This window comes from Schistocerca piceifrons, chromosome 10 (genome assembly GCF_021461385.2).
Source record: "Schistocerca piceifrons isolate TAMUIC-IGC-003096 chromosome 10, iqSchPice1.1, whole genome shotgun sequence".
Classification (NCBI taxonomy): Eukaryota; Metazoa; Arthropoda; class Insecta; order Orthoptera; family Acrididae; genus Schistocerca; species Schistocerca piceifrons.
In genome coordinates, this window is record NC_060147.1 from 145,600,350 (window position 1) to 145,621,067 (window position 20,718).

A 20,718-nucleotide genomic window follows, 5' to 3' on the forward strand; every position below is an offset into this window, starting at 1 on the left:
AGATAATGTCCGTTTGACCTCAACAGTGTGTAACATTTTACTTTTTTTGAATAGGACAATGTTCCTCTCCAATAATTTTTAGATTAGTTACAATAAGCTTACGCTGCAAGAGAATTCGCTTGTATTTTTCAATATGTGGTCTGTTTCGGTTTGAAGGCCTTCCATAACATCGGCAACGTAGTGCAACTCCACCGAGGGCTGTCTGGAGTAGGGTGGAGATAGCAATGTGAAAGTTGCGAGCTGTCGAAGACGATCTTCATATTCCTAATGCGATTAGGACATCGTATACTCTTGACGACGTTTAGCACCTGTGCAGTCAAGTCACCCAATTTCAAAATTCATTTTGAGTAATCCTGCTAAATTCCCAAAATATTGTCTTCTTATATTGATGAGTAATATGGATAGTCGTCACGTTCATATGCCGTCTGCAACGCAAATTTAATGTTACTATCCTAGGAACTAACCTGCAATACGTTTTGTATTTCATAATCGGAACTATGCATTAACCGTCATCAGAGCAATGTCAGCGAACAGAATGCAGCAGTGCCTTGCTACCTACTTGAGGACCTGCTTGAGTCGTGTTCTAAGGAAAGGGTAGTTGCTGGTTCACATTATATTACACTAGCGAGAAGTACCGACTTTTCCTTTTCTCTGCAAACATCCAGAATTAAATTCAGTAACTAAATGCTAAGAATATATTTGCATTGTGCCAACTCAAAGATCAATAGATATGGATATAGATATAGATACAGATTTTTATATTTAAAGCCATTCTCGTTCTGCGTTGGAATAAACATCATTCATTATTTGCTTGTTCTTGTTACGATTGTTATTGTCATTCTCTCACTCGCAAGAGTTTTCGCATTCCTATTTGGTACCGATGCACATGAAGAGTGGCTATGAAAGAAGGGAATACTGAATGTTACGTCATGCAGAATACACTCATTTACTTCGGCTCCTCGTGATCTACGCTACAGGAGAAGTGAGAAACATAAAGTTGACAGTGTGAGGACAGACCTGGTAGCACAACTGTGCAACTACACAGTGTTACCAGATAAAATGGTGCTGCGGAATCGAAAGTGTAGTACGGACTTTGCCACAGTAGCAGACAGCTAGTAATTTAGGACCATGACCGTGGATTACACTTTGGTCAGTGCTGGTTAGAGTGCTGCAACTGTAAATGGAAGGCTTTGTTTGATAGTCTTATGCTGATGCTGTCTGAATAAATTATGCCATTGGATACAAAGCGGTTTAGTTTTGAGACCTAACCCACGAGGGGGGAAGGCACAGTGGTCTGCTTCAGGAATTCCAAGCAATAAAACACAAAAAACAACCCAGGAAGGGAGACATGCATTTGGAATCTGTTCATCGTTACGGGGTCAAACAAGAGGGTAACATTACTGAAACAATGATCGGGCTACTTAGTATATAATAGAGCATACAGATTTCAAGGAGGAAACGTATGAAGACGCAGACTTCCTCGTTATCAATATGTGCGGCATATCTTTCGTGTTAACGAAAGTAAATGCCCGCTTTACCTCTTCTTACGTGTCAAATGAAATGATATAATGTCGGCGTCAACAGCCTTCTTCCACGCCGGAAACTCAAACTTGTATGATTCTGGATTAATGATAATTGAATGTCTCATATGTATACATAGCCCACAAGGCGACGTCAGAAACCATCAGGGGAGAACGCCGCATAAAAACCAAACGTGCGCGCGCGTCTCCACTCTGAAGAACCGTATCGGAGAATCACGGCAAGCATTTCGCTGAAGAGCTGCCTCGTCAGAGAGCCTAGAAATGGCAGCGTCGTAGCAAGTATTTGTCAACACTCTGATAGTGCATTTACTTCCGGGTGTAGGTCGGCGTTACCTCGCTAAATTCACTTGACATTCGTTTCCCACATCGAAGACTCGTACGATATAATCCACTGCAAGATGACACAATTAGAAAGTATATTTAATTTCTGGACTCCAAGAACGGCGTTCTTCACATAAGTAACACCTGTTTGTGTGTGCATTCGGGAGGACGACGGTGCAATCCCGCGACCGGCCATCCTGATTTAGGTTTTCAATGATTTCCCTAAATCGCTTCAGGCAAATGCCGGGATGGTTCCTTAGGAAGGGCACAGCCGATTTCCTTCCCCATCCTTCCCTAATCCGAGCTTGTGCTCCGTCTCTAATGACATCGTTGTCGACGGGACGTTAAAACAGTAATCTCCACCTCCTCTGTTCGTGTGTTTAAGGTTGCGTTTTGAGGCTCAGGCAACATCGCAGTGACTATATTCCGCCTCTCGCAGCCAGTGTGTCGTTAGCTCAGAGGTTCCCTTGTGCGTTGCAGTGCTTGTACTATAAGAAACAGCAGTTCGATTCACGGTAGAAGCCGCTGACTACAACCTTTTATTTTCCATTTTAATTAATGGAGTTGCAAACTGCTAGTAAAAATTTCTTATGCGAAATCTGAAGAATGCCTTTAAACATCAATCTCCGTCCGATTTCGACTTAGTAAATTAAGTTAATATCATGGATTTCTGCTTAGCAAATTCCAAGGTGCTTCACTGTAAAATAGACCCTGAAAAGATTCAAACCGACTGTCAACGATATAAATTTGAGCTTTGTTCGTCGTATAGGTCTAACATGTCAGAAGGTTGTTTATGAAGTGCACATGTTCATTAATATAGTTCCCTTCTTCTAAATTTTTGCAATAGCATTTAACTGTAGACGTTTTCTAACACCGGCGTTAGCAATTCCTTTCCGTTCTCTGAAACCTTCAAAACGACAAATTTTTCTGGTTTAAATCTGATGACCTTAACTATCACTTCCGATCAACAATAAATACTTCATGAACTCCAAATGTGCAGTGTTCCTGCACTGCTACAGAGCATGCATTGCAAGGTATTCACACAGTTTATCGCATAGACTTACCATAAGGAATGAAACATGAACTGTAATACACTTTACACCACAGACGCTCACTCTGGCTTGACGAAAACATCCAAACATTGGCCAAAAGTTGCACAAATAATTGAGTTTGAAAGGAAAAGAAACGAGGTATGAAGCATTTAGAAATTCATCGAATGTGGTGAGGTGGTTTCATTTCGTCCCAGTCTATAAAATTAATTTCGGGCCATACTCAGCTCTTGCCGATTAATGTAATATAATACCCGCCTACTAATCAGGGCGTCTGTCTCCGTTGCTTTTGAGCGTGAATGGAAATTGTAGAAATTTTCTGTGGAGCAACATTTAATAACAAAGCGTTTTAAATCATCAAAAGCGATGAGCGGTAGCAGGCGCTTTCGATAAAGAACGGGGGAGTGCAGCGCCGCTGCTGTCGCCACGGCCGCTGCCAGTAGCCAGCAAATGGATCCCGGAGCTTTGCCGCATACGGCGTCCAGAGGAGGACAGTCTGCAGGAAATCTGCCGCAAAATCGTTGGTGAATAAAATTTTGATATCGGTGTGTCACAAAGCGAAATAGATTGAATCTGCGCTACCATTACATTCACGTCTTCAGCATTCAGACAGAAGAGGCTATAAAAATATTTTATGCCAGCTGCTCTCGATCCACAGACATTATGAACAGAAACAACGCACGCTACCGCTAGACCACAGGCGCAATCAGCCTAGAGTTTCTCTATCGTGGGACAAGTTTTCCTCCAGGAAGTGCCGCAGTCTACAGTGTTGCCAGATTGTGCAGATAACCGGACTTAGAGAATTAGCGAGTTGGCCAGTTTTTTTGTCCCATGTCGCGATCGGCGCGGACTTAGCCTCTGAAGCGGCCGGCCGCCGGTCAAGTTTTATGTCAAAGAGTGTACATTCTCAGAAATTTCTTCCTCAAATTAAGTCCTATGTTAAACTCTAGTAGACTTCCCTTGGCCAGGAATGCCTTTTTTGCTAATGCTAGTCTGCTTTTGATGTCCTCTTTGGTCCGTCCATCATTGGTTATTTTGCTGCCCAGGTAGTAGAATTCCTTAACTTCAACTACTTCCTGGTCGTCAATCATGATGTTGTTTCTCGCTGTTCTCTATTCTGCTACTTCTCACTGGTTTCGTCTTTCTTCGATTTACTCTCAATCCACATTCTGTACTCAATCGACTGTTCATTCCATTCAGCAGGTTATGTAATTCTTCTTCTCCTGCACTCAGGATAGCAAAGTCATCAGCGAATCATATCATCGATATACTTTCACCTTGAACTTTAACTCCACTCCTGAACTTTTCTTTATTTCCGGCACTGCTACTTCGATGTACGGAGTGAGCAGTTTTTAATCCGAGCACTTAGTTCTTTGCCGTCCACTCTTATTATACCCTCTTGGCTCTTGTACATATTGTACACTAAGGAGCCAAATAAACTGGTATACCTGTCTGGCCCCCGCGAGCACGCAGAAGTGCCTCAACACGACGCGGCACGGACTCGATTAATGTGTGAAGTAGCGCTGGAGGGGTTTGACACCACGAGTCCAGAAGGGCTGTCCATAAATCCGTAAGAGTACGAGGAGGTGGAGATGTCTTCTGATAGAACGTTTCAAGGCATCCCAGATACGCTCAATAATTTTGATGTCTGGGGAGTCTGGCGGTCAGCGGAAGTGTTTAAACTCAGGAGAGTGTTTCTAGAGAAACTCTGTAACAATTCTGGACGTGTGTGGTATCGCGTTGTCCTGCTGGAATTGCCCGAGTCCGTCGAAATGCACGATGAACACGAATGGATGCAGGTGATTAGACAGTACGTGTCACCTGTCAGAGACGTTTCAGGGGTCCCATCACTCCAACTGCACGCGCCTCACGCCATTACAGAGCCTCCACCAGCTTGAACAGTCCCATGCTAACATGAAGGGTCCACGGATTCATGAGGTTGTCTCCATATCCGTTCACAACTGCCCGCTCGATACACTTTGAAACGAGACTCGTCCGACCAGGCAACACGTTTCCAGTAATCAACAGTCCAGTGTCGGTGTTGACGGGTCCAGGTGAGGCGTAAAGCTTTGTGTCGTGCAGTCATCAAGGCTACACGAGTGGGCCTTTGGCACCGAAAGTCCATATCGATGATGTTTCGTTGAACGGTTCGCACACTGACACTTGTTGATGGCCTAGCATTGAAATCTGCAGCAATTTTCGGAAGGTTGCACTTCTGTCACGTTGCGTTCCGGCTGCAGCGATGTCAGAGATTTGATGTTTTACCGGATTCCTGATAGTCACGGCATACTCGTAAAATGATCGTTCACCGCTAAATCGGAGATGCTGTGCCCCATGACTCGTGCGCAGGCTATGACACCACATCCAAACTCACTTCAATCTTGACAACCTGCCATTGAAGTAGCAGTAACCGATGTAACGACTGCGCCAGACATTGTCTTATATAGGTGCTGTCAGCCGCGGGGCCATATTCTGCCTGATTACATATCTCTGAATTTGAAAATGCGCGCGTATACCAGTTTCTTGGGCGCTTCAGAGTATATTACTCGTCTCTCGCTATAGCTTACCCCTATTTTTCCCAGGATTTCGAACACGTTGCACCACTGTCGAACGTTTTTTCCAGGCTGGCACATTCTATGAACGTGTCTCGATTTTTCTTCAGTCTTGCTTCCATTATCAACCGCCACGTCAAATTGCCTCATCTAACATATCCTCAATTTTTTCCATTATTCTTGTCAGCAACTTGGATGCACGAGCTGTTAAGCTGATTGTGTGATAATTCTCGCACTTGTGGTTCTTGCGGTCTTCGGAATTGTGTGGATAATATTTTTCTGAAAGTCAGGTGGCATATCGCAAACTCACACATTCTACACACCAACGCTAATAGTCGTTTCGTTGCCGCTTCCCCCAATGACTTTAGAAAGTCTGACGGATGTTATCTGTCCCTTCTGCCTTACTTGATCTTAAGCGTCCAAAAGCTATTTGGGCCTTTTATATACATATATATTTACGGTTGCAACGTTGCGAAGTTGCAAGGTAGACAGCATTTACTGCCCTTTCTTTTATATCATTTCGTCTGTAAATTTCGTTGTTGTGCTGCAGCTCTCTATGCTACTCTGGCCTGTGCAAGCCTCTTCATCTCCGAATAACTGCTGCAGTCTACATCCTTCATCTCTTTGCCTCCCTCTTCGACTTTTACCCCCCACGCCGCCTCCCCCCCCCCCCCCCCCCCGTACTAAATTAGAGATCCCTTGACGGCTCAGAATAAGTTCTATCAAACAATCCCTTCTTGTAATTAGGTTGTGCCACAATTTTTTTATATCTTCTTTTTAAGACACAGTCCATTCCGTTCAACTGCTTTTCCAAGTCCTTTGCTGCCTCTGACAGCGTCATCAGAGGTTTTATTTCTTCTCCTCCGACTTTAGCTCCTACTGCAAATTTCTCTTTGGTATCCTCTACTGCTTGCTCAGTGAACAAATTGAATTGCATCGGGCAAAGGCTACAACCGTGCCCCACTCCCTGCTCAACCACTGCTTCCCTTTCATGTCCCTCGAATCTTACAACTGCCGTCTGTTTTCTGTACAAGTTGTAAGTAGGCTTTCCCTCCGTGTATTTTACCCCTTCTACCTTCAGAATTTCAAAGAGAATATTCCAGTCAATGCCGTCAAAAGTTTTCTCTGAAGTCTACAAATGCTGTAAACATCCGTGGTGAGAGGTAACGCCTAAAATTTGATATTTTCGACACGCCCTTGACACTGTAGGCTTTGGAATATTGAATTCCCTAACGATTTCCGAAATGGACTGTCCCATGCGTCTCGCTGGAACTACCGTCCCACGTCCAAAGTGTGTTGATTGGCGTCGTGCGGCCACTACGACTTCTTACCACACGGACCACCCGAGTGCAAGCGGCAGCCGACAGCTCTCCCAGTCTACTGCCCTTTTATACCTCGTGTACACGGTGATATCACCATCTTCACATGTGCATATCGATATCCCACGACTTATGTCATTACAGTGGGTGCTTCTATATCCTTACATTTGTCATCCAGCCATACCTGTTTAGCCGTATTGTACTTCCTGTCAGTCTCATTTTTTAGACATTTGGATTGCCTTTCTCCTGCTTCATTTAGAGAATTTTTATATTTTCTCTTTTCTTCAATCAATTCAGTACGAGCTGTGTTATCCGAGAACTTCTACTACGCCTCGTGTTTTTACCTATTTGATCATCTGCTGCCTTCATTATTTCGTCTCTCGAAGCTACCCATTCGCGTTCTTCTGTTCTCGTTTCCCCTGTTTTTGTCAGTCGTCGCCTAGGCTCTCTCTGGAACTGTCAAAATCCTCTGGTTCTTTGAACTTATGCAGGTCATATCTTCTTAATTTCCTACCCTTTTGCAATTTCTTCAGTTTTACTATACAGTTCATAACCGACAAATTGTGGTGAGAGTCCACATCTTTCGCTGGAAATGTCTTACGATTTAAAATCTGGTCCCCAAATATCAGTCGCACCATTATATAAGCAATTTGAAAGCTTCCGGTGGATCCTGGTTTCTTCCACGTGTACAACCGTCTGCCACGAATCTTAAACCAATTGATAGGGACCATTAAATTACGCTCTATGCAAAATTCTAGCAAGCGGCTTTCTCTTCCTTTCCTTTCCTTTCCTTTCCCCCAGCCCATATTCATCATACTATATTTCGTTCTCTTGCCAGCCCCCCACCACTACTAAATTTTCGTCTCCCTGACTGACTGAGTCTCTGTGACCTCGCTGTACATTTCTTCAATCTGTTCGTCGTCTGCGGAGCCAGTCGTCACGTAAACTGGTGCCGGCAGCGAGGTGGCCGCAACTCGGGACTCTGAGGCTGTCCGACACCAGGGCAGCCGGCGGCTCTGGCAGTCAACGCCGAGCTGCGTAGGGAAGGGGGGGCGCTACTGACTGTCCGAAACTGTAATCATACCTACATCACGTCTACCGCTTTCCGCCCCGTTCGTATGATTCTTTGGCGGTGCGTCTTTCTCCGTCTTAGAGTGTATCTGAGTACGTCACAATGGACGCTGAATGTGCCACAGAAGGATTAGTGAGATCGCGTGTGTCCCAACCGGAGCCGCCCGTAATGGGCCCCTGGCGCTCTCAATATTCATAGCCGCTGTGTGAGGCGAGGCGAGGCGAGGCCGGCCTGTACAGGAGAGAGCCGTAAGGAACTGGACGTTCCCACTCGCTGCACGCTACACCTCACATCACCCGAGTCCCCCGCCGCCCGTGGAAGCTAGCCTCAGGCACCACACTCAACGGCTTTTTATGCGGCTGTGTCGATAGTGGATGACAAAAGCTAAGGACGCACAAATGTTCTGTTAAGACCTTCCTAACATTTCAAAGGGGGCAAAGGAGGCAATTCAGTTTGCTTCAAACGTTCACATGTGTAAAACAGTGCACTTCACAAAACGAAAAAGTGAAGTTATCTATAAGCCGGAATTCACGCAAATAGCTGTCTGTAAAAATCTTTTAGGGATAAAAATTGGAACGATCGCTTCCTCTCAGTCACAGGTAAAGCAGGTGGCAGATTTCGGTTAGTTGGTAGAACACTGAGAAAATGCAGTCAGTGTAAGAAGGAGTGCTGAAAACCAATCGTGCGACACATCCTACAGTACGAACTTGGACTGACGGGGGACATCGAACGTACAGAGAGAAGGGTAGCACTAATTGTCACAGATTTGTGTGGTACGCGGGAGAGTCTCACAGACATGCCGATAAAGCTGAACTGGCAGCTACTAGAGGGGACAGCCCAACTACCGCGGGAAACACCACCGACACAGTTTCGACAACCAGATTCGAGTGAGCGCTTCAGAAACATACACGAACAAAACGGAAACTGTTTATACACTTTGTTTTTTTTTCACTAGCTGCTTATATTTTATGACCCACCGTCTAATTTCTTATGGTGGGTCGTATGTTGCCACTTAGCCGCTGTGACTGGGTCCGGGGTCCGGAGTGGCTGAGAGTGACACCAGGCCGGCTCCCGTCCCCACTCACACCGCTGCCCGTGTTCCGCCACGTGCAGGCGGGCTCTATTTCTTTACATCCATTTCATATCTTTTTTTTGTGCAGCATAAGAAAAACTTATAACTAATACAAAATCAAGTAAGATATTAATAAACAAAACGAAATTAAATCCTACCGTTTATACAGTAGGAGGTAGCACCTGCCGCTTACTTCACACTCGTTTGCAGAACATACGTACGCATGTAGGCGGTCTGGTGAACAGTACGCGCAGCGCACACACCGACCACCAGATGTCGCGCACCAGTGTCAAAGGAGGCAGGCAGTGTCGTGTTGGAACGCCCGTAGCTTTGCACTGCCTACGACGTATGAATACACAATACTAGGAGAGCTCAATGCGAGGCACCGTATGCTGGGAGAGACGGCCGATAACGGAAACGGTCCTACTCTGTTTGGCTTCCTGACAACAGAGCCGATGGACCGGCGTGAACACGCCGCACCGGACCACGTGCTGTACGGACACGACATCAGAGGCATGGCGTGGGCGCCTGTGCCTTGTACAACGAGCGACTGCGACAAATGCGTAGACGTACTCACACGACACCTATCGATAGCACTAACGCTGACATACGACGACCATCTCCAACATGGCACCAACAGAATAGATAGCGCCATACATCGAGTAATAGATGAAGCCATTCCTACTGCAGTAGTCGAAAATTGAAAACGAGCCACCCTCCAGGAAGCCCTCAAACTAATCCGACAGAAAAAAACAACGCTACAGACAAATCAGATGCGACAGCAACCCAGGCCTGAAAACACAATGGAACAGACTAACGTACAAAGACGACGGGACGACACATGCAGAAGACTAAACTGCAGAGTAGGAGGGAAATTCTGGCAATACTTTGGAACACTCACGGGACGACGACAGTCAAGAAACAGCAGATTAGTATTGGACAACGAGCCAACAACAGACAAAGCCGAGACATTAAGACAAGTACTACAGCAAGTATATTCATTCCCACAAGAGGCTAAATTGGATGACAACTTCAGACAACGCATAGAGCAACATCTAACGCTAACCTTAAATACCCCAGCAACAGAGACACAGCCGGCCGGTGTAGCCGAGCGGTTCGAGGTGCTTCAGTCTGGAACCGCGCGACCGCTACGGTCGCAGTTTCGTAATCCTGCCTCGGGCATGGATGTGTGTGATTTCCTTAGGTTAGTTAGGTTTAAGTAGTTCTAAGTTCTACGGGACTGATGAGCGCAGATGTTAAGTCCGATAGTGCTCAGAGCCATTTTTTTTTTAACAGAGACACAAGACGAATGACCGACACAGAAATCATAAACGCCATGTACTCAGGGCGCCGCACAGGCCCTGAACAGAATGACGTAAGACGCGTACACCTGCATAACGCCCCAGCCCACCTCCTGGTACCCACAACTCCTGTCTCACCAACTAAATGTCACCGAGCAGCTGTAAAACATGTAAAAGAATAATGCTACGAAAACCAGACAAACCAAAGACTAACCCGCAGTCCTACAGGCGGACATCTCTACTCGACGTCATAGGAGAAACATACGAAAGGGTACTAATTTATCGCATAAAAACGTGCGTAGAACGCATAGAAATCGTCCCCTCGACACAATCGGGCTTCCGACAAAATCATTCCACCACCGACCCGCTGCTCAAATTGACCGCCGGAGTAACGCAACGTTTTAACAGAGGGCACCGCACGCTCGCAGTCTTGCTAGACGTACGGGTAGAGCGTGCCTTCGACAAGCTCCGGCACACAGGACTGCTCTACAGACTGAACCAGCCGGGCCTTCCGACCGAGGCTGTACGATTAATAGAGGCGTACGTGACAAAGAGGAAATGCGAGGCACATGTAGGCGGTGCTTCCTGTCAAGAATTTACAACCCGAGCAGGAGTACCACGGGGAGGCAGCCCGCCCCGCCCCACACGGCTGACAACTCCTACGGAACCGGAGGGGCTTTACGCTGACGGCACCGCCTACTGGCGTACAGGACTGAAGACGACAACTGTACAACGAAAGACACGGGCTAGAAACGTGGACGGCAAAATGGAGAATCCGCCCAGACTCATCGAAAACCCGACTGCTTCTATTCAGACGTCTGACAAGAAAACACAGATGACGTACAAGTGACGCTCTGGAACACACCGCTGACGCTTAATGACAGTAGACGAACATGTAAACTGGAAAACACACCTCACAGTCGTGAGACGAGAAAAAGACGGAGCTTTATCAGATGAGTACGAGGGCGACTCGACGGGTGTGACGACGGAACCGCGATCCACTCACACAGGCGTGTGAGACTGGGCCGGCAGCGCAGCGGCCCTGCCCCACCACAGGCGAGGCCCACACCCAGCGACGGCACTGCCTGCAGCCAGTGGACTCGGGGCAAGCGACGGGAGACGCCCACACGTGGGAGACGTTCTCACAACAAGGCCACCAGTAAACAGACGACCAAAATTCAAACACATCCAACCAGCGCACGACGGCAGCAGAGAATAGCCAGATCCTGTCCGCACCGTGGAGCCCCCCACTTTCCCCACATCTCGACCAAAGACAGAGACTAACCACGTAAATTACACACACCGTAAGAAACACACTCAAGCCGTACACAAGGCGCACACACACACACACACACACACACACACAAGCAATACAATTAATAAGTATAAAACGTAGCATAGATTAAAAAAATTACAACATGTGACAATTCACCACTGCCACAAAAGTTATTCCCCTAAGGTGACTAGTGTTCAAATGTGTGAGAATTCCTAAGGGACCAAACTGGTGAGGTCATCGGTTCCCAGACTTACGCACTACTTAAACAAACTTACGCCAAGAACGACACAGACACCCATGCCCGAGGGAGGACTCGAACCTCGGCGCAGTCCGTGACGTGGCGCCCCACACCGCGCGGCCCTAAGGTGACAGGAGAGCAGCTGCAACAGACAACTGCCCCCTAAATTCAATTGTCTATCGTCAAATTATCCTCGCCTCCTACCAACAGCGGATGCTGTAAAGAAAAGTGGCACTGTCGGTAGCAGCGTGAAACAGCACCGCCAGCACGCACTAAATCCAGCAACGCCACAAAAGCACACACGACAGTCGCCTCAAAGCATAAAGCGTACTCTACAACCTTAACTACGCAACGTGGCTCTAATAAGAAAATAATGTAACAACCAACATTTTAATGTATCATTCTAGAAAGACACTGACTATAATCAATAATCCCACTCCTACAATGAATTCTACCACACTTGTGTCAAAAATTACAATGTATGACAATGCATCACAGTTCATTCTCTTATATCTTTCTTATCTTATTGTGCCTTCATTATATCTCATTCTATTGTTGTTGTACAGGGTGTCCGAAAAGTCTTTCCCTGATTACATAAATTGATAACTCAGGCTAGAAGTAAGATACAAATATGAAACTGGTGTCTAATTGTTTACAAACTATTAAAGTTTTTTTCACATCAGTAAACTTCCACACGAGCACCCTTGGTAGCAAGTAGCACATCTAGGCGATATTCAATTTCCGTCCACACATTAGTAAACATCACTGGAGGGATCGATTCGACGACTGTGGTTATCCGTTGCCTCAGGGTTTCAAGATCTGGTGCACGTCTTCGGTAGACCTCGTCCTTGACATAACCCCATAAATAGAAGTCTAATGGGGTTATGTCAGGAGAGCGTGGAGGCTAAACCGCTGGCCCATCACAACCGATCCATCGCCCAGGAAAGGTCATATCGAGATAGGCACGGACGTCCAAACCCCATTGAGGCGGTGCACCGTCTTGCTGAAACGAGACATCGGGGTGATACTGAAGCAGCTGAGGAACAGCATACGGTTGCAACATGTCCAGATACACTGCAGGTGTGACGGTAGCCTAGCGAAGAAGAATGGCCCGGTAATTCGATCGTGCAATAGCGCGCACCAAACATTCACCTTTGGACTGCCTCTGGTGCACTCCGTGATCTCGCCAGGGGGTTGTGAACCCCAAATGCGCACATTATGGCGATTTACTACTGCACTGACAAAAAAGGTCGCTTCGTCGGAAAAGGCAATTCGTCTGAGATAACCATCATCGTCCTCAATACGTGATAGCATTTCGACCGCAAAGTCATATCGACGCGTACTGTCATTGGGCAACAAGGCCTGAACGATTTGCACTTTGTATGCACGAAACAATACACGTTTGTGTAACATGTCAAGGAGAGAGCTTTTTGGCGTCTGTAATTGACGTGAGGCCGTGCGCACCAATTTCTTCGGACTTGTCATTTAAAGACTGCCTTACAGCTTCCACCCTGTCTGCTGAGGTTCTCGGTCGACCAGACCTCGGAAGGTCAGCAACTGATCCTTTAATGTTCTTGACATCAGGTGGATTCCGTCCAAATGTGATCTGGAAGTGTCTCTGCACTGTGGTTGGTGTTCGTGTCTCATGGTACCACAGGACACACTGTGCCTTCTCCTGATTGGTTAACATGGCTTCTTGGGCACTGCACCTCATCCACTGCTTGCGTACTGCGAACCTAAAACAGAAAAAAAAGCTTTGATATCTGTAAACAATTCGACTCAAGTTTCATATTTGTATCTTACTTCTAGCCTGAGTTATCAATTTATGTAATGGGGGAAAGACTTTTCGGACACCCTGTATTTTACTGTTATTTTTAATATATTTTTACTGTATCCCAATATGGTCTACGGAATAAAGATGGAATATATTTTTTATTTTATAGCATCTATATTGTATTTCAGTATGACTTAAGAATTGTATATCGTAAAAATGATTAGAAATTTGAACTAATTAAGAAATGAAATGTACCTGTATAGCCGGCCGCGGTGGTCTAGCGGTTCCAGGCGCTCAGTCCGGAACCGGGCGACTGCTACGGACGCAGGTTCGAATCCTGCCTCGGGCATGGATGTGTGTGATGTCCATAGGTTAGTTAGGTTTAAGTAGTTCTAAGTTCTAGGGGACTGATGACCACAGATGTTAAGTCCCATAGTGCGCAGAGCCATTTGAACCATTTGTACATGTACAACAAAAGGCTGAAAAGGGTAATGCAAGGCCTGAAACAGCCGGCCCATTCCTTTCAGGGACAGGAGTGAAAAATACGAAAAAACAAAAAGTGTGTCGGCAGCAGAGAAGCAGCGACAGGAGAGGAGGCCAGGGTGGGGGAGAACTGCGACTGGCCGTTGGGTGTGACACGGGAGGCGCCGGCGCACCCACCGACCACATTGCGGCTCTTCCGTAGCCGCCCAGGTGGCAGAGAAACGGAAACGCCGAGGAGCGGACACTGCTGAGCCCAGACCGGGCACGCGCCGCGTCCTCACAGGTCGGGAACCGACGACCGCTGCGCAGGGTGGTCGTAAAAGATCGCTCGGTATCAGCCGAAGCGATCACCCGTGATTTCCGGACTAGCGCAGTGGGCTACAGTGGTCTGGCAGCTCCTCACAAGCCAGTGCCGAGTAATGACTGAGGTGGTGCACAGGGTAACGCCACCGGACAGGCGGATGATACTGGGCGAGGAGTGAGGCTGTGCGCGCTGCGGGCTGCAGCTGTTTTGCTGCGCTCCCCTTACTGCGCCTAAGGAATGTCTGAATGCGTTCTGCAGAGGGAGCAGAGTACCCCGTCAGAGAGCAGCCCTGCAGTGCTTCGTGGACGATAACGTAACGCACTCGAGACCTCAATCCCCAGACTGCGGCGTCCGGTCACTGCTTTCACTGGTTTCGGCTCCTCAGGAAGAACGCGCTGCCGTTCCTCCACGTCTGCCCGACAGTGACCCCAACCCAGTCTGAACCTTCGCGAAACCGACGGGTGGCTAAACCCCGTATTAATATCCACTAATAGGTGTCCAGGTACTTTGATGTTGTGAAATACGTGAAATGGGTCGAGAACATAAAACACGTAAAAGATTATATCGGTGGAAGAGTCTATTCTTTTCAGAGAGTTCCGCAAAATCGTGCTGCATCTGTAAAGGATGCCACATTCGAGGCGCCGGTGCGACCAACTCTAGAGTACTGTCCCGGTGTTCGCAGTCCTTGTCCGGGAGGCGTGGCAGGCACACGCTGCTCCACTGTGGAGGGCGCCAGCAGGCCGCACGAAAGCGTAGCACCAACGGTCGGCAACTCGAACGGGAATCTATTGCGGGAAGCGAAACCGCGTCGGATAATTACAGAACCAGCATTCGAGGAAGACTGTGTGTCAGTTGTTGCGCGTCTCTCTGACAGGGCAGCGGAGGTTAGGACTGGCGTGGGGGCAGGAAGTCGGAAGCAGCGGTGCCAAGTACGCTCCGCCACGCACTGCGGAGAGAGGGCGCACAGTCCGGACCGGCGTCTGCTCTGCCGGTCGCTTCACTTCCCGGCTGTTTCTTTTCCCCTACGTCCGAGTGGAGCAGCGGCAGCGGCCGCAGTACGCCGTCTCTCTTACGGCAGACTTGTCCCGGCCGTCCGGCTCACTGCTCGCCAAACTTCTTTGCTCGAGAGCGAAATACCGACTCTGCTGGACGAGCCCTGGGGCTGCGACCTTATCATTGAGCCCCCAACACACTGGTCACAGCAGGGCCGCCATACGTCGATTATTTTTATTCTCATAATCTTTATCCTGAAAAGGAGGAAAAAGTTTCGTAATGAGATTGAAAAAAATTTATATAGAAGAACTTTCAGTGAGATCAGTGTAGTCGTTTCCCTTAAATTATTTTATCTACATGTGTGGCATGTGCCGCGCGGGATTAGCCGAGCGGTCTTAGGCGCTGCAGTCACGGACTGTGCGGCTGGTCCCGGCGGATGTTCGAGTCCTCCCTCGGGCATGGCTGTGTGTGTGTGTGTGTTTTTCCTTAGGATGATTTAGGTTAAGTAGTGTGTAAGGTTAGGGACTGATGACCTTAGCAGTTAAGTCCCATAAGATTTCACACACACTTGAACATTTTTTTCTGTGGAATGTATAACGCGTAACCCATGAAGCCCTGCACGAATCAGGATGAAACTGATCATAAAAACAAGGAAAACAATAATTATTGGGAGATACAGCACTTGTAATGAACGCCAAATCCGTGCATGTGCATGTTTTTTCAAAGTTTCTATTGAAAAATAAAAGTGTGTTACATTCGTAAGCGGTGCTCGGGCATCACGAAAGTCCACTGCGTACCACACGTAACGAATGAAATACAAAACAGGGGACCGGCTTTAAGGCTTCCATACAGTTCCTTCTTGACCAGTCTGTGAGACAGTTCAAGCCGAAGTTTTACATCTCTCGTTCAATAAATCGTTCACAGAGGACAATCGTACAAACATAGCGTCATTTGACCATCGGACACACTCCTATATGGACAACATGTTAACAAGCATCCCTGGCGCAGAGAAACCCGAAAGATTTGAAATCGAACGAATCGCCAGGTCCAGATGGAACCCCCATTTGATTTTACACGGCGTTGGCCCCTCACCTCGCCTGCATTTCTCCTGCCCAGCACAGAGTCCCAAGCGACTGGGAGAAAGCGCAGGTGAGTCCAGTAAATAAGAGGGGTAAAAGAAAGGAACCGCAAAATTACAAACCAATATCCCTAACTCCGATCTATTGCAGAATCGCTGAATACATTCTCAGTTCGAATATAATAAACTTTCTTGAGACTCAGAGGCTTATGTTCACGTATCGGTAAGGTTTTAGAAGCATCGCTCGTGCGAAACTCAGTTTGCCCGTTTCTCCTATGGTATACTGCGAACTTTGGACGAAGGGCAACAATCGGATTCCATACTTGTAGACTTCCGGAAAGCATTTGACACGGTGCCCCATTGCAGGCTCTTAAAGAAGCTACGAACATACGGAATAAGTGACTCGAAGATACTTAAGTAATAGAACTCAGTATGTTGTCCTCGACGGCGAGTGTTCATCAGAGACAAAGGAGCGCCCCAGGGAAGTGTGATGGGTCAAATGCCTCTGAGCGCTATGGGACTTAACTTCTGAGGTCATCAGTCCCCTAGAACTTAGAACTACTTAAACCTAAGAAAGTAGCGCCTAGAACCGCTCGGTCACCCCGGCCGGCTGGAAGTGTGACGGGAGCGCTGTTGTTCCCTATATAGATCAATGATTTGGCTGACAGGGCGGGCAGCAATCTCCGGTTGTTTGCTGTGGTGTACGGTAAAATGTCGAAGTGGAGGGACTGTGGGAAGATACAAGGCAATTTCGACAAAATTTCCAGTCGGTGTGATCAGTGGCAGCTAGTTCTAAATCTAGAGTTAATGCAGATGAGTAGCAAGAACAAAACCTGCAATGTTCGCATACAGTATTACTGGTGACCCGCTTGACACAGTCTAGTCGTCTAAATATCTGACGGTAGCACGTGAGAACTGTGGTAGGGAAGTCGGATGGTCGACTTCGGTTTATTGGGAGAATTTTAGGAATGAGTGGTTCACCTGTAAAGGAGACCGCATTCAGTAAGCTGGTGCGACCTGTTCTTTAGTACTGCTCGAGTGTTGGCATCCGTAGCAGGTGGGATTGAAGAAAGACATCGAAACGATTCGGAGTCTAGCTGCTAGATTTCTTACCTGTAGGTTCGAACAACGCGCAGGTGTTACGGAGATGCTTCGAGAACTCATATGGGAATCTCAGCAGGGAAGGCGACGCTCTTTTCGAGAAACGCTACTAACTAAATTTAGAGAACCGCCGTTTGAAACTGAGTGCTGAAGGATTCTACTGCCGCCAACACACAGCGCGCGTAAGGACAGCGAAGATAAGATACGAGAAATTAGGGCCCGTACAGAGGCATATAGACAGTCGTTTTTCCCTCGCTCTATTTGTGATGGAACAGGAAAGGAAATGAGTAGGGGTGGTGCAAAAATGGTTCAAATGGCTCTGAGCACTATGGGACTCAACTACTGTGGTCATCAGTCCCCTAGAACTTAGAACTACTTAAACCTAACTAACCTAAGGACATCACACACATCCACGCCCGAGGCAGGATTCGAACCTGCGACCGTAGCGGTCGCTCGGTTCCAGACTGAAGCGCCCAGAACCGCACGGCCACCGCGGCCGGCAGGGGTGGTGCAGGGCACCCTCAGCCACGCACCGTACTTTGTTTGAGGAGAATCTGTGTAGACGCAGATTCGATGCACAAACCTCACACTTATGAAAGTGAGTGGAGGAGGAGGAGATTAGTGTTCAACGTACCGTCGACGACGAAGTCGTTAGAGACGGGACACGAGCTCGGATTGGGGGGACGGGGGAGGAAGTCGGCCGCGTCCTCCCAGGGGAACCGTCCCGGCATTTGCCCGAAGCGAAATCTGGATGGCCGGGGCGGTGCCTCCGTACCGGCCGCGGTGGCCGAGCGGTTCTAGGCGCTTCAGTCTGGAACCGCACGACCGCTACAGTCGCAGGTTCGAATCCTGCCTCGGGCATGGATGTGTGTGAAGTCCTTAGGTTAGTTAGGTTTAAGTAGTTCTAAGTTCTAGGGGACTGATGACCACAGATGTTAAGTCCCATAGTGCTCAGAGCCATTTGAACCATTTTCTGGATGGCCGGACGGGGGTTTGAACCGCGGTCCTCCAGCGTGCTGACCACGGCGCCACCTCCCTCGCTTGCCCGCTTGGCTGCAGAAGCCTTCATTATCAAATACCGTAAAAGGTATGCAGGCACGCGTAAAATGTTCCAACTGATTTTATCGAAAGCGGAAGAGAGGTGTGTGTCGTGCCGTAGCCACCCTCTCAATAGGAGGGCCAAGTTACTTCGGTCCTCTTTTAAGTCTGAATTTGAATGCGAACAACGTGGTCTTGCGGTTTGTAGCAGATTTTGGTTCTATCTTGTTCGTGAAGTAGGACTATGTTTTCCATTATTCGAAATTATTTACATGAAGAGCATGCTCTCTCTGGAACGAATTCCTTAGATTTTCTGACTTCAATCTGATTAAAAAAACGAAAGATGAAACTCCTGCAAACGAAACGACCAGCAATGATACTTGTGTTCTAGCTTCATACGAATATTTTTCTCTTTATTCCGAATATATCGTAATTTTCGAGGGTGTGGATGGGCAGGAACCTAAGAGGACAGCTCGAGCTGCTGGAGTGTATCGCTTGCCAGAGACAGTTTGCTGTTTATTCCGAGTACGTCCCGATTTCCGATGGTGTATTGGTTCAAAATGGCTCTGAGCACTATGGGACTTACCTTCTGAGGTCATCAGTCCCCTAGAACTTAGAACTACTTAAACCTAACTAACCTAAGGACATCACACACATCCATGCGATTCGAACCTGCGACCGCAGCGGTCGCGCGGTTCCAGACTGTAGTGCCTAGAACCGCTTTTCTTTATTTTTTTTAAATGTCATTTTGTTCGTTTTCGTTCGTTGTATCTGCTCTGGGCGGACGTCTAAAGACACCCGTTTCAGTTCGTTGTTGATCCATTAATTCAGTTTTTTTTTTATTACAGAGGGCAGCTAGCCCGCTGACCGAACACGCTGAGCTACCGTGCCGGCGAACCGCTCGGACACCCTGGCCGGTGATGGTGTATTGCTAATCGCAGATATCTAGCTGCAATCGAATCGTTAACAACGCTTTCGTAAATTCAAGATGTTGTAGTGTGCCACTGTGAGTTGTACCACAATTTCCATACTTCAGTTTTACGTCTCAGCAAATCATCACTTAAAGACGAAATATACACTTATCTGTAGCAAGCGGCACTATTCGCGGACTGCTACAAATTCCAAAAAGTTTTCGGTGAACCTTTACAATACGTGAATGTTCCAGAAGCAGAAGCTAGCAACACGAGAGCTCACGTATTGAAAATATGGACAAGCTTTATTTCCCTCCCCCTTTTTCACAAAAATAACTGCAGCGACGAACTGGAAAAAACTCACTATTCTATGAATCATTTGCTGACCAATTCTTCACACAATGTTTTACGTCTAAAGAGTCGGCTTCGTCTGCCGCAGAGCTCTCAGAAAACCAAAGATTATAGCGTCTCTGTCACACTACACACCACAGTCGCAGCACTCCGTCTCCTTTTTGTTACCCTCTGCGATTGCAGCGCGCCAAGACGCCAGGAAGTTATACCGTTGAGTTCGGTGAGATCTTCTGAAAGCGAATCGTAACTGTTTATATTGGTCCATAGAATAATTTTACAAACGGGAGTGTCTGTAGCGCAATAAATTGCAGAAACTACAGGAAGAAGACATCACTTTTGTCTTTAGTAATATTTCGTAACGACTGTAGGACGTGTGAACCGCTATATTACAGAACGGTTTATTTACGATTTTCTTATATCCTACAGACATGTACCCTACATTGTCGTCTTCTTTAAGAACAAAAAAATTGTTAGTTAACAGCAGAAAGCGTCGTATGTCTTCTCAAAAACGTGAAGTTTTCTTCACTATACTTTCACTCAAATCAGTGAACGTGGAACATTGGAAAAGGTATAGAATACAATACCTACATTATTTAACGTAGTAGATAGGCTACCACAACTGTGGCTGAAGGAAAAACCACACAGACGTGATAATAAAGCACAGAAGAAACCAATTCCACGATTTATTATCTGAGCCACAAACGGCAAAAATCTTCAACAGATTTGCTTTTGAAGCGGAAGTAATTACTTCTACAACAATATTTATGTATTAGAAAGTCGTGTGAAGTGTAAAACTGAGCGAAATATTAGGCTCACTACAAAGTTTTCATGTGTACCTATCATAATAAGAACAGACAATAAAAGAACTAGATTCATCTCATACACGAAATGCGTGTTTACGTTCTCTTGTTTTCAGCGGAGTAAGGTGCAGATATACACATATT